Source organism: Canis aureus, unplaced genomic scaffold (genome assembly GCF_053574225.1).
Source record: "Canis aureus isolate CA01 unplaced genomic scaffold, VMU_Caureus_v.1.0 ptg000124l_RagTag, whole genome shotgun sequence".
Lineage (NCBI taxonomy): Eukaryota > Metazoa > Chordata > Mammalia > Carnivora > Canidae > Canis > Canis aureus.
The window spans coordinates 572,617-586,046 of NW_027554438.1; the positions used below are offsets into that span (position 1 = coordinate 572,617).

The 13,430-nt window shown below is 41.0% G+C and overlaps 2 long non-coding RNA genes across 6 annotated transcripts in view; one reads left to right on the forward strand and one right to left on the reverse strand.

Moving 5' to 3' along the window:
* The first annotated feature begins 1,787 nt into the window (after positions 1-1,787).
* LOC144309606 (uncharacterized) overlaps positions 1,788-13,430 on the forward strand; it is an 81,132-nt gene continuing 69,489 nt past the window's right edge. Inside the window, exon 1 of one of the 2 annotated variants that reach the window (XR_013375558.1) lies at positions 1,788-1,833. This is a non-coding gene — a long non-coding RNA (uncharacterized LOC144309606). Of the gene's footprint in view, positions 1,834-12,063; positions 12,202-13,430 lie in introns of those variants that run through there. The other variant, XR_013375557.1, reaches the window with a different exon arrangement.
* LOC144309605 (uncharacterized) overlaps positions 10,094-13,430 on the reverse strand; it is a 74,498-nt gene continuing 71,161 nt past the window's right edge. For 2 of the 4 annotated variants that reach the window (XR_013375554.1, XR_013375553.1), the window contains one exon: positions 11,910-12,168. This is a non-coding gene — a long non-coding RNA (uncharacterized LOC144309605). Of the gene's footprint in view, positions 11,455-11,909; positions 12,169-13,430 lie in introns of those variants that run through there. The other 2 variants (XR_013375555.1, XR_013375556.1) reach the window with 2 other exon arrangements.

Consider the following 13,430-nt stretch of genomic DNA (forward strand, 5'->3'; position numbering starts at 1 on the left):
CCAGGCTTGCCGGGAGCACGCCAGCCCCCCCTTGGTCCCTATCAGGTGAGTATGGCTATTTCTGAAATTTTTGAATTTTGAAAGCATTCTCCTTTCACCACATCCTCTCCAACATTTGTTGTTTCCTGTCTGGTTTTTTGTTCCCCATTCTCACCAGTGTGAGGTGGTATCTCATTGTGCTTTCGATCTGTATTTCCGTGACCCCGGTGATGTGGAGCATTGTCTCGTGTGCTTGTTGACCATGTCTATGTCTTCCTGTGTGACATTTCTGTTCGTGTCTTTTGCCCATTTCAGGGTTGGACTCCTGGTTTCTTTGCTGTTGAGTTGAATAAGTTCTTTAGAGATCTTGGATAACTCACGCTTTATCTGACAGGTCATTTGCAAATATCTTCTTCCATTCTGGAGGTTTGTCTTTTAGTTTTGTTGAGTGTTTCTTTTGCTGTGCGGAAGATTCTCATCTTGATGAATGATTCATTTTGGTCTTGTTTCTGTGGCCTTCATGGATGTATCTTGCAAGAAGTTGCTGTGGCCAAGTTCAAACAGGGTGTTGCCTGTGTTCTCCCCTAGAAGTTTGATGGAATCTTGTCTCACATTTACATCCTTCATCCATTTTGAGTTTTATCTTTGTGTACGGTGTGAGAGAATGGTCCAGTTTTATTCTTCTGCGTGTGGCTGTCCAACATTCCCAGCAGCCTTTAGTGAAGAGACTGTCTTTTTTCCAGTGGATGGTCTTTCCTGCTTGGTCGAATATATGGTCTTGACAATAGAGTTGAGGGTCCACTTCTGGATTTCTCTCTTCTGTCCCATTGATCTGTGTGTCTGTTTTTGTGCCTGTACCACACTGTCTTTGATGAGCACAGGTTTGTAGCACAACCTGAAATCCGGCATTGTGATGCCGCCAGCTGTGGTTTTCTTTTCTAATATTGCTCTCGCCATTTGGGGTCTTTTCTGATTCCACACTAATCTTCCGATGATTTGTTCCAACTCTCTGAAGAGAGCCCGTGATATTTCTGATGATAGGGATTGTGTTCCATGTGTAAATTGCCCTGGGTCACGTGGACATTTTCCCAGTATATGAATTCTTCCAATCCAGGAGCATGGAGTAGTTTTCCATCTCTTTGTGTCTTTCTCAATTTCTTTCAGATGTGTTCTGTAGTTTTTTGGGTAGAGATCCTTTACCTCTCTGGTTAGGTGTATTCCTAGGTACCTCATGCTTTTGGGTGCAATTGTAAATGTTACTGACTCTTTCATTTCTCTATCTTCGGTCTCATCGTTGGCATAGAGAGAGGCCACTGATTTCTGGGCATTGATTCAGTATCCTGCCACACTGCTGAACTTGCTGTAGGAGTTCCAGCAATCTTGGGGAAGAGTCTTTTGGGTTTTCCAGGTACGGTATCATGTCATCGGCGAAGAGGGAGAGTTTGACTACTTCTTTGCCGATTTGAATGCCTTTTATTTCTTTCTGTCGCTTGATTGCTGAGGCCGTGACGTCTAGTAGTATGTGAGTAGCCATGGTGAGAGTGGACATCGCTGTCTCTCGTTCCCAATCTTCAGGGAAAGGCTCCCAGTGTTTCCACATTGAGGATGATAATTTGCTGAGGGCTTTACTTTCCGTAGATGGCTTTGGAGATGCTGGGAACGTTCCCTCTATCCCTGTACTCTGAAGCGTTTGGATCAGGAATGGATGCCGTATTTGTCAAATGCTTTCTCTGCATCTCTTGAGAGGATCGTCTGGTTCTTGTTTCTTCTCTTGCAGATCTGCTAAGTCACGTGGCATGCTTTCCAAGTGTTGAACCAGCCTTGCATCCCTGGTATAAATTCCACCTGGTCATGGTGAGTAACTTCTTAATGTACCGTTGGATCCCATCGGCTCGTGTCTTGAGAATATTTGCATCCATGTTCGTGAGGACTGTCGGTCTATAACTCTCCTTTTTTGGTGGGATCTTTGTCTGCTTTTGGACTTAAGATGATGGTGGCCTCCAAGAACGAGTTTGGAAGCATTCCATCTATCTTTCGGAACCACTTTAGTAGTAATAGGTACGGTTTCTTCTTTAAACGTTTGATAGCATTCCCCAGGGAAGCCATCTGGCCCTGGACTTTTGTGTCTTGGGAGATCTTTGATGATGACTGCTTCAGTTTCCTCCCTGGATATTGGCCTGTTCAGGTTTTCTGTGTCTTCCTGTTCCGGTTTTGATAGTTTGTGGTTTTCCGGAAATGCGTCAGTTTCTACTCGATTGCCCAATTTATTGGTGTATAGCTGCTCAGGATGAGTTTTAAAGATCGTTTGTATTTCCTTGGTGGTGGTGGTGATCTCTCCTTTCTCATTCATGATTTTATTTTATTTTTTTATTTTCATTTTTTAATAATAAATTTATTTTTTATTGTTGTTCAATTTGCCAACATACAGAATAACACCCAGTGCTCATCCCGTCAAGTGCCCCGCTCAGTGCCTGTCACCCATTCACCCCCACCCCCCACTCTCCTCCCCTTCCACCACCCCTAGTTTGTTTCCCAGAGTTAGGAGTCTTTATGTTTTGTCTCCCTTTCTGATGTTTCCCACACATTTCTTCTCCCTTCCCTTCTATTCCCTTTCACTATTATTTATATTCCCCAAATGAATGAGACCATATAATGTTTGTCCTTCTCCGATTGACTTATTTCACTCAGCATAATACCCTCCAGTTCCATCCACGTTGAAGCAAATGGTGGGTATCTGTCATTTCTAATGGCTGAGTAATATTCCATTGTATACATAAACCACATCTTCTTTATCCATTCATCTTTCGATGGACACCGAGGCTCCTTCCACAGTTTGGGTATTGTGGACATTGCTGCTAGAAACATCAGGTTGCAGGTGTCCCGGCGTTTCATTGCTTCTGTATCTTTGGGGTAATATTGTATTATAATCAATTAATTAATTTTTGTTGTGTTGTTTATATATATACATTTATATATATAGTTTGTATTTTTTATTAAGTGTTTTATATGTTTGGTTGCTCCCACATTGGGTGCATAAATATTTATAGTGGTTAGATCTTCTTGTTGGATTGTCTCCTTTATTATCATATGGTGTCATATCCTTCTTTGTCTCTTGTTAATCTTTGTTTTAACATCTAGTTTATCTGATCTGAGTATTGCTACTCCAACTTTCTTCTGACATCCGTCTGTGTGATAAATATTTCTGCGTCACCCCACTTTCAATGTGCAGGTGTCTTCACATCTCAAATAAGTATGTTGTAGGTACTATAGAGTTGGATCTAGTTTGTTTGTTTTTGTCCATTCTGACACCCTATGTATTTTGATTTGAGCATTTAGTCCATTTACATTCAAAGTAATTATTCATAAATATTTATTTAGTGCCATTTTATTACTTGTTTTGTCATTGTTTCTGGAGATTTCTCTGGTCCTTTCTTGTCTTTGTTACTTTTAGTCTTTCCTTCCCGCTCAAGGAGAGCCCTCTAATATTTATTTTTTTAATTGAAGTTTGACTTGCCCACATATAGTATAACACCCAGTGCTTATCCTGTCATGTGCCCCCCTCAGTGCCCATCACCCAGTCACCCCATCCCCCTGCCCACCTCCTCATCTGCAACCCTTTGTTCATTTCCCAGAGTTAGAAGTCTCTCATGTTTTGCCACCCTCTCTAATTTTTCCCAGTCATTTTCTCTCCTTTCCCCTATAATTCCTTTCACTTTTTCTTTTATTCCCCGTATGAGTGAAACCATATAATGATTATCCTTCTCAAATTGACTTACTTCACTCAGCATAATACCCTCCAGTTCCATCCACATTGAAGCAAATGGTGAGCATTCTTCCTTTCTAATATTTTTTGAAGGGCTGTCTAGTAATCATGAACTCCTTTAGTTTTTGTTCTGTGTCCTTCTCAGCCTATTGATAGTGATATTATTAGCTTGGAATGCCTGAGGCACTCACCTGGGCCCCCACTACCTATGGCAAGTCCCCACAGACATTTTCCCATCGAGAGCCAATATTATGGTTGGCATGGCCCTTGTGGCTCTTATTATTATTGGAAGATGTATCTCAGCAACAACTATCAAGGGACTTTGAAAAAAGAAATTTATTACTCAGAGATCTTGGAAGGCATATGGCATGCCCAAGAGCCATCAAGCAAGGTGTCAGATAGAGATTACAGACCTGGGTACTCTCCTTACTGAGATTGAGGGTAGGCTACCTAGGATTTCTTGGCTTTACTCTTTACTCATAAATTTAAAACAGAGCAGGAATTAGGGCACAAGAGGTGATAGCAGAGTTCCTTAAGTGGTCAATAATCTAGATTGCCAAGGACTTTCTAAAAAGGAAACTCAGATGGGACACCCTGGTTCCTTTTCTTATCTAGTTGTTTTAGCAGTAGTTGTATCATATAGCTGGCAATATGTTTATTCAAAATAGATGTCTTGGAAATGTATGCCTCAGCAATCAAAAGCTGATTTTCAGGCACTTACACTACAAAAACCTTGTTGAATCTTCTTTCAGAATGTATCTAGAATATTACCATTTTTACCATCCCCATAGCCTTGATCCAAGCCTACCCCATTTCTCACCTGTAGAACCACAGTGGCCCTAACCAGTCTGGGTTCCCTGGAGGCTCCTCTAACTGAGTAGCCAGAGTTAACATGTCCTATCTCATCCCTCCCAGGTTCAGAATCCTCCATTACCTCACTCAGCACCAAAACCAAAGCCTGTATGACCAGACCAAACCTGGTCTTCTTCCTTGTGCTGCCTCCTTCCTTCCTCACCTCCTTGTTCTTCTCTTGGTTCTTCTAGAAGTTCACCTAGTCACTCACCTCCCTGCTCACCACACTACAGCCCCAGATGGTTTTTTCACCCTTCTTGAGCACCAGCCTTAGCCTTCCACTCAAAGCCTTTGCACTGACTGTTCCCTCTTCCTGGATGTTCCCTCCCCACACAACTGGGGCGTCCCTCTTTCCCTCTCCTCAGGCCCTTCTCCCACCTCACTGAGGACTTACTGAAAGTCACCCTGATCAAAATCCTGACTGCCTCCCCCAACAGCTTCTGATATACCCGCCCCTGTTTTTCTGATGTAACATACCACACATTATAGTTGTTTAATTAATGTAAACTCTAACCAGAATGGAAGTTACAGAAAGGCAGGGAATTTTGTTCACTACTCTAGCCCTAACACTCAGAACAGTGCCTGCCACAACTGGAAAGTACCAGTTAGGTTGGTGAATAAATGCACAGAAAGATGGATGGATGAATAAATGGAAATAAAACTTGACTTAATTAGTGGTTACACCATAATGACCACAAGATGGAGACATTCTTTAATATAAATTCATCCCTACTTTTCCCTTCTGTTTGTTTCCCCATCCTGATAGTACTTCACTGCCTCTTTTACCTACACACATGCCTGGGTTTTACTCTCCGTGTGTGTGTGTGTGTGTGTGTGTGTGTGTGTGTGTGTTCTCTCTTTTGAATTTTGTGTCCCCTCTTGGCCACTTGTGTACTCCTCTGTCTACAGAGGCTCTGTTTGCAGGATGGAAGAAACAGGTTAGAACTGAAACAGATACCTCATTTATTTTTGTTTAGCCTACTGAATTTTAAAAATTTCTTTAATAGATTTTTTGCATGTGTTTTAAATGGAAAAATAGCATGTTTGCATTTTGTATTCACGTATTTTTATGAAGCTAAATTGATTTACTTTTGGCTTCTGTGCCCTGTATAAAGTGCTGAGGTAGTGGGTCTGAATGAAATAACAGTACAAATCCAAAGATGTGCTTTTTCTTTTGGACCAAACTAGTTCCTTCTCATGTGGTTTCATCTTCAGAGGTGGCCAAGTCTTTCTTGGAGGAAAATGCTTCACTTCCCCGCTCAGGTAGCGCCTGGGGAGCTCAAGTCTCATTGACTTTTCCTCCTTAACACTGACTCAATGTCACATATGCAATGGGTCTGCTATCATTTATGCAGAAACCTATTTGACATTTCCTTACCTGGGATGAAACCCTATAAATTATAATTCACTTCTTCTTCTTCTTCCTCCTCCTCTTCCTCCTCCTTTTTTTATAGTCTTCATTTCTATTTCAATTCCAGTTAGTTAATATACAGTGTAATACGTGTTTCAGGAGTAGAATTTAGTGGTTCATCACTTACACACAATACCCCATGCTCTTAATAACAAGTGCCCCCTTTAATACCCATCACCTATTTAACCCATCCCCACCTACCCACCTCCTTCCAGCAACCCTCAGTTTGTTCTTCATAGTTAACATTCATTTTTATGGTTTCCCTCTCTTTCCCCCCATGTTCATGTGTATTCTTTCTTAAGTTCCACATATAAGTGAAATCATAGTATTTGTCTTTATCTGACTTATTTCACTTAGCATAATAGGTTCTAGCTCCACCCATGCTGCTGCAGATAGCAAGATTTCACTCTATTTGATAGCTGAGTAATATTTTATATATATAATTATATATATATATTGCTGCTTCTTTATCCATTCATCTGTCAATGGACATTAAGGCTCTTTCCATAGTTTGGCTATTGTGGATGTTGCTGCTATAAACATTAGGGTGCATGTATCCCTTTGAATCAGTATTTTGTACACTTTCAGTAAATACCTGCTAGTGTAACTGGTGGGTCATAGGGTAGTTCTATTTTTAACTTCTTGAGGAACCTTTATACTGTTTTACAGAGTGGCTGCACCAGTTTGTATTCCCACCAACATTGTAAAAGGGTTTCCCTTTCCCCACACCTGTTGTTTCCTGTCTTGTTAATTTAAGCCATTCTGACATGTGAGGTACTATCTCATCATGGTTTTGATTTGTATTTCCCTGATGACGAGTGATGGTGAGGATCTTCTCATGTGTCTATTAATCATCTATATTTATTCTTTGGAAAAGTGTCTATTCGTGCCCTCTGCCCGTTTCTTAACTGGATTATTTATTTTTTGGGTGTTGAATTTGATAAATCATTTGCAGATTTGATACGAACCCTTTGTCAGATACGTCATTTACAAACATCTTCCCCCATTCTATAGGGTGCCTTTTAGTTTTGTTGACTGGTTCCTTCACTGTGCAGACACTTTTTATCCTGATGAAGTGTCAATTGTTCAGTTTTGATTTTGTTTCCCTTGCCTCCAGAGACCTGTCCACTAAGAAGTTGCTAAGACCAAGGTCAATGAGTTTTCTGTCTGTGTTCTTCTCTAGGATTTTAATGGTTTCCTGTCTCACATTTATTTTTTCTATAAATTTATTTTTTTATTGGTGTTCAATTTGCCAGCATATCGAATAACACCCAGTGCTCATCCCGTCAAGTGCCCACCTCAGTGCCTGTCACCTGTCTCACATTTAGATCTTTCATCCATTTGAACTTATTTTTGTGTATGGTGTAAGAAAGTGGTTCAGTTCCATTCTTTTGCATGCAGCTGTCCAGTTCCCTCAACACCATTTGTTGAAGAGACCGTCTTTCTCCCATTGGATATTCTTTCCTGCTTTGTTGAAGATAAGTTGACTATCAAGTTGTGGGTCAATTTTGGAGTTCTCTATTCTGGTCCACTGTCTGTTTTTGTGCCAGTACCATACTGTCTTGATGATCACAGCTTTGTAATACAGCTTGAATTCTGGAATCTCAATGCCTCCAGCTTTGCTTTTCTTTTTCAAGATCGTTTTGTCTATTCAGGGTCCTTTGTGGTTCCATAGGAATTTTAGGGTTATTTGTTCCAGCTCTGTGAAACATGCTGGTGATATTTTGATAGGGATTGCACTAAATGTGTAAATTACTGTGGATAGCATAAACATTTTAACAATGTTTGTTTTTACACTCCTTGAGCATGGAATGTTTTTCCATTTCTTTGTGTCCTCTTCAATTTCTTTCATAAGTGTTCTGTAGTTTTCAGAATGCTGATGATCCCTAGGAATCTTATGTTCTTTCGGAGGCCCCTGACCTCATGGAATCTCTCTCCTGAGATGCAGATGCTGCTCTCTAGCCCCATATTCTTACCCACAGAATATAGTGATCAATTGGCTGCCACACCCATGAATGACTGCCGTGCTCTCTTGGAGGTATGACTGTTGCTTATTCCAGAAGAGAATGAAGTTCAGGGAAAGAGTAGCAAAACAGGGAAATAATCAGTAGAAAAATGAAAGGAAAATTGGGGAAAAGAAATGGGAAGGTAATGGGCATAGATGAGAAGGATGCAGAGAAGAAAAAGAATAATGGGTTATACCTATTAAGTATACACTGTGTATTGACACTGTGCCAACCACTTCATACGGGAGCAATAGTTGAAAAGTTTTTCTCAATGCCTAAAGTCATTTACTCTATAACCCTTTGCTATGGGTTGAGTTGTGTTCTGCCAAAATTAATATGTTGGAGTTCTAGTCTTCAATACCTCAGAACTTTACTGTATTTGGAGACATAGCCTTTTAGGATGAGGTCACTATAGTGGGCCCTGATCCAATCAGACTGATATCCTTATAATAGATGATTGGGACACAGACACTGCCTTAGTCCATCTGAACTGTTACAACCAGATAACACACAACCGATGGCTTATAAACAATGGAAATTTATTTCTCACAGTTCTGGAGCCTGGAAGACCAAGACCAAGCTCCAGACTTGGACCAGCAGACTCAATGTCTGTTAAGGATTCTCTTCCAGGTTCATAGACAGCCATCTCATTGTGTCCTCACATAGTGGAAGGGGCAAGGGAGCTCTGTGGAGCCTCTTCTATAAGGGCACTGATGCTATTCATGAGGGTGGCAAGCTTTGAAAGTCCCCACTATCCAATACCATTGCTTGGGGGTAGGGTGCACAAACATCCAATATATAGCAGACACATGTAGAGGAAGGATCATGTGAAGACACAGGGAGAAGACAGCCCAAGAGAGAGACCTCAGAAGACAACAGTGTTGATGGCACCCTGGTCTCAAACTTCCAGCTTCCAAAACTGAGAAAAGTAATTTTTTATTGCTTAAGCCACCTTGTTCATGTTACTTTGTTGTGGTAGTCCAAGCTGACTGATGTGTCCAGGACTTGGTTATTGGTTGAGAGGCAGGATGGCACAGAGAATAAAGTCCCAGATTGTAAATTGACAATTTGGGTTAGAGTCTCCATCCTGTTGCCACTTTTTCTTTGTAAAACGTATGTGGTGGTAACAGCAACACCAGCCCACTTGAGCTGATGTGACCTCCTTGGAGTTGAATCAGCACAGGATTTCCCATTATTACCCTAAGGGTTTCCTTATCAAAGGTCTCCTGTGTAGGCTCTATTTTGATTTACTGCCTTTCTGGGGACTTTGCTGTTTAACCATTTTTTAGCCTACCATTTCCCCAGTGGGAACTTCACTTTCATACACACTCCTTCCTCAAGCCCTGTCTCAGTTTACCACCTTTGTGTACCAGTTTTGACTCTACTTCCTTTTTCCTCCCTGAATTTTCCTGCCCCTCTGATTATTTGTGCTTAGAATTCCGTGCAGTTACATGCAATCCTTTCATCATTCTCTGTGTATTAGCTCCTTATCCCTGAGGGAGAACCCTGTGTCTTTTGCAGTTTCCATCACTGTGCTGAGCACACAGTGAGAATATGCATAAAACGAGTCCTGGACATATAAACTCTGCACGCTGCCTGCTCAAAAGCCCAGGGAAGAGAAAATGGAGACATAGTCCCAAGGAGAAAGCCACAGTCTATGTAGATTTCAGGCTCAGATAAGCTTATAGAGTGCGAGGGCCCCAGCACGATACAGACAACAGATTGCTTCCCAGAAGGTCATCATTACGTGTGAGGTATTCTTTTCTTTTATGCAACTTACTGCACCCTGTAGGAAACTGAATTTGGAGAATCAAGAGATCCATATGAGCAGGTATCACGGTGTCCATTGTGTTCAGCACCATGAGGACATCATAGTTTGGATCCTGTAAGGGTTATTCCTGACCCCTGCTTCCTCATGGCATCACATGAAGAATGGTTGTGACTGCCCCTGACTTGTGGGACACAGCCTGAGATGCTATCTAATATTTCCTTACTTATTACTTGGGTTGAAGAAAGAATCCATTAGATGAATGAATAAGATTTTTTTAAAATATATTTAATTTATTTTTTTATTCATGAGAGACACAGAAAGAGAGAGAGAGAGAGGCAGAGACACAGGCAGAGGTAAAAGCAGGCTCCATGCAGGGATCCTGATGTAGGACTAGATCCCAGGATTCCAGGATCACTCCCTGCGCCAAACGCAGGTGCCAACCACTGAGCCACCCAGAGACCCCCCTTCAATAAGATTTTTTTTAACCTGAGTTACTAATAAAGATTACAAACATACTTAAGGAAATATCAGCAACTTAATTCTGCAATGTCTGGAGAATGTTGGGGAGGGGAGACATCAGAGGACTCCAACTTTTTCAGGTTTGTAGAATTATGAGCTTGGAAGTGTGCAAACTTCAAAGCAAGACTTTGAGCAAGAAGGGACCAGTCAAGATTGATGAGGTGATGAACATCAGTGGGGATCTCCATTGCTTTGTTCTGTACAGTTGGTACGGATTTTTATGTTATTCAATATACTTATATTCCTCAAGTTGAGGACAGTTTCAGTAGCACAACCCATGGCAAAAATCATAAATATTGGACTATCTGCCAAAAGAAAAATCCAAGAGTTAGTCTTCTCTCTTATCTTGTCTCCCCTCTTCACCCACGTCCTATCCTATCTGCCTCCCTTGGGGAAGAAAAGGGTACACAGAATGCCCCAGAATTCCCCTCTGCCTTCTGTGAAAGAAGCAAGAACCACAGCTCCATCTCTGTCCAGGGACCAAGCCTTAGTTCCCTTTGGGCCCGACATCTCAGTTTAGGATGAATCCCAAAGGGCCCCTGCTGTGTCAGATGCATAGCTGAGATTGGAGTCTGTACCTTCTGACGAGGCAAGAGATAGTTGGAAGAGAGGAAAAAGCCTGAGGTCAGAACTCATGTATTCACCTAAACAGCCCCTTGGTACCTGTTGTTTTCTATCTGAATGGCATCTGTGCATCTTATTACAAGTCCATACTTTTCTCCTCCTCAGGAAAATGGCAAGTCCTTCTGCAGATTTCAGAATCATATCATGCTTATTCATGGGGTTTGGGTAATAGCAATAATGGTAGTGATGAAAAAAACCAGAACTGAGGTATCACCCTCTTTGTTGAAGAGGGTGATGGCCAATGACCCAAGTTCCCATTCGAGGAGATCATGATATGACATGTTCCCAAGTGTCAGACTTTCCTGTGGAAAGCAGTTGTGTTCTCTTCATCTTCCCTCTCCTCTCCTCGTCCTCTCCTCTCCCCCTTCTCTCTTCTGACAGATGGCTCCCTCCAAACTTTGGAGAGTGAACTAGGACTTGGCCCTGTATCAGCCTTTGCTGTACATAGTAGTTAGTCTCTAGGATGGCCTGCGATCTCTTAGTATTCATGTCCTTGTATACTCTTCTCCCATGTTGTATCAGAGTTGATCTGTGCAACCAACAGGATACAACAGAAGTGAAGAAATGTTCCTTCTGATATTTGATTACTTTGAAACTGTAGTATCTCCTTCCTCCCTCCCTCTTCTCCTCCTCTTCTCCCTCTGTCATCATTTGCCCTGAGAAATGCCAGTTAGTGCTCTTCCTCCCTCCCTCCATCTCTCTTATCTCTCTTCTCTCTTCTCTTCTCTTCTCTTCTCTCTATCTCTCTCTCTCTCTCTCTCTCTCTCTTATCACTTGCTGTGGGGGAATACATTATAAGGACATCCAGGCAGCCCACACAGAGACCCATGTAGAGAAGAACCAAGCCTGACAACTACATGGGTGATCTTGGAAGCAGGTCTTCCTGGTGACAGGCCCTGCTGACAGCTAGATTACAACTTCATGAGAAACTCAGCCAGAAGCACTTAGCTAGGCCACTTCCAAACTCCTGACCCTCAGATGCCATGAAATAATAAATGCTCATTGTTTTAAACTGCCAAGTTTTGGAGTAATGATTACACAGCAAAGATAACTAGCACAGATATATCCTTTGAGAAAATGAACACCAAGAATCCTGTGGAAATAGTTGTACCTATGCCAATAACTTCCACACGCTTTGTCTCTGTACCAGTGCAGGCAAGAAGAACTGGGTCGCAGGAAACATCATACACGTTGTAGCAGGCAGGACACTTAATGCCATTGGGTACTGAGGATTCCTGAGGCACTGAATGAAGAAAGAAAATTTTCATCTCAAAGAGTAAGCCATAAAAGGAGCTCAGAGAATTTATTATCCCCCAACCAAGATCATGCTTATTCCATGATTCCTCCACCCAAAATCAAAATTATTTAAAACTAGGATGGCATGGAGGGTGTGTGTGTGTGTGTGTGTGTGTGTGTGTGTGTGTGTGTGTGGAGGGGAGTAGGTATTAAGTGGAAAGATAGAGGATCTTATAGGAATTTGGTTTATTTGCTTCTTTCATGAATTGATCCTTTGCCCTGGCTGGAGAAAAATGCTTAGATGCCAGAAGGTAACTTGTGGTCTTAAAAAATACTGGTAAGAAATTTTATCATTTCAAGTTTCACATCTAAGTCTTTAATACATTTTTAGCTTATTTCTGTGAATGGCATAAAAAAGTGGTCTGGTTTCATGCTTTTGTATACATGTAGCTGCCCAGTTTTCCCAGCACATTTTTGGGAGAGACTGCCTTTTCCCCCATTGTATATTCTTCTCTCCTTTGCCATAGATAAATTGACCATACAAGCATGGGTTTATTTCTGCATTCTCTCTTCTGTTCCATTGATCTATGTGTCTGTTTTTGTGCCAGTACCATACTGTTTTGATCACTACAGCTCTATAGTGTATCTTGAAATCTGGGATTGTGATACTTTGAGCTTTATTCCCTCAGGATTGCTTTGGCTACTCAGTCTTTTGTGGTGCAAATTTTACTTTTATTTTCTCTAGTTCTGTAAAAAATACTGTTGTATTTTGATAGGAATTGCATATCTGTAGATTGCTTGGGTAGTATGGACATTTTGACAATACTCGTTCTTCCAGTCCATAACCAAACATTGGAAGTAATTTCACATCATCTGTAGACACATTTTTCTTTATATATCTCCTTTAGCAAAGGAAATAAAACAAAAATAAACTACTGGGACTACACCAAAATAAAAAGCTTTTGCATAGCAAAGAAAATCACCAACAAAATAAAAAGGCAACCTACTGAATGAAGAAAGATATTTGCAAATTATATATATCTTTTAAATATATAATTAAATATATAAATAATATATAACTTATAAAAAATAAAATATATAAATAATATAAACACTAATAAAAATTATATATAAATAATATTCTAAATATATAAAGAGCTTATACAACTCAATACCAAAAAAGCCCCACGAATAATCCAATTAAAAAATGGGCATGGAGGGATCCCTGGGTGGCGCAGTGGTTTGGCGCCTGCCTTTGGCCCAGGGCGC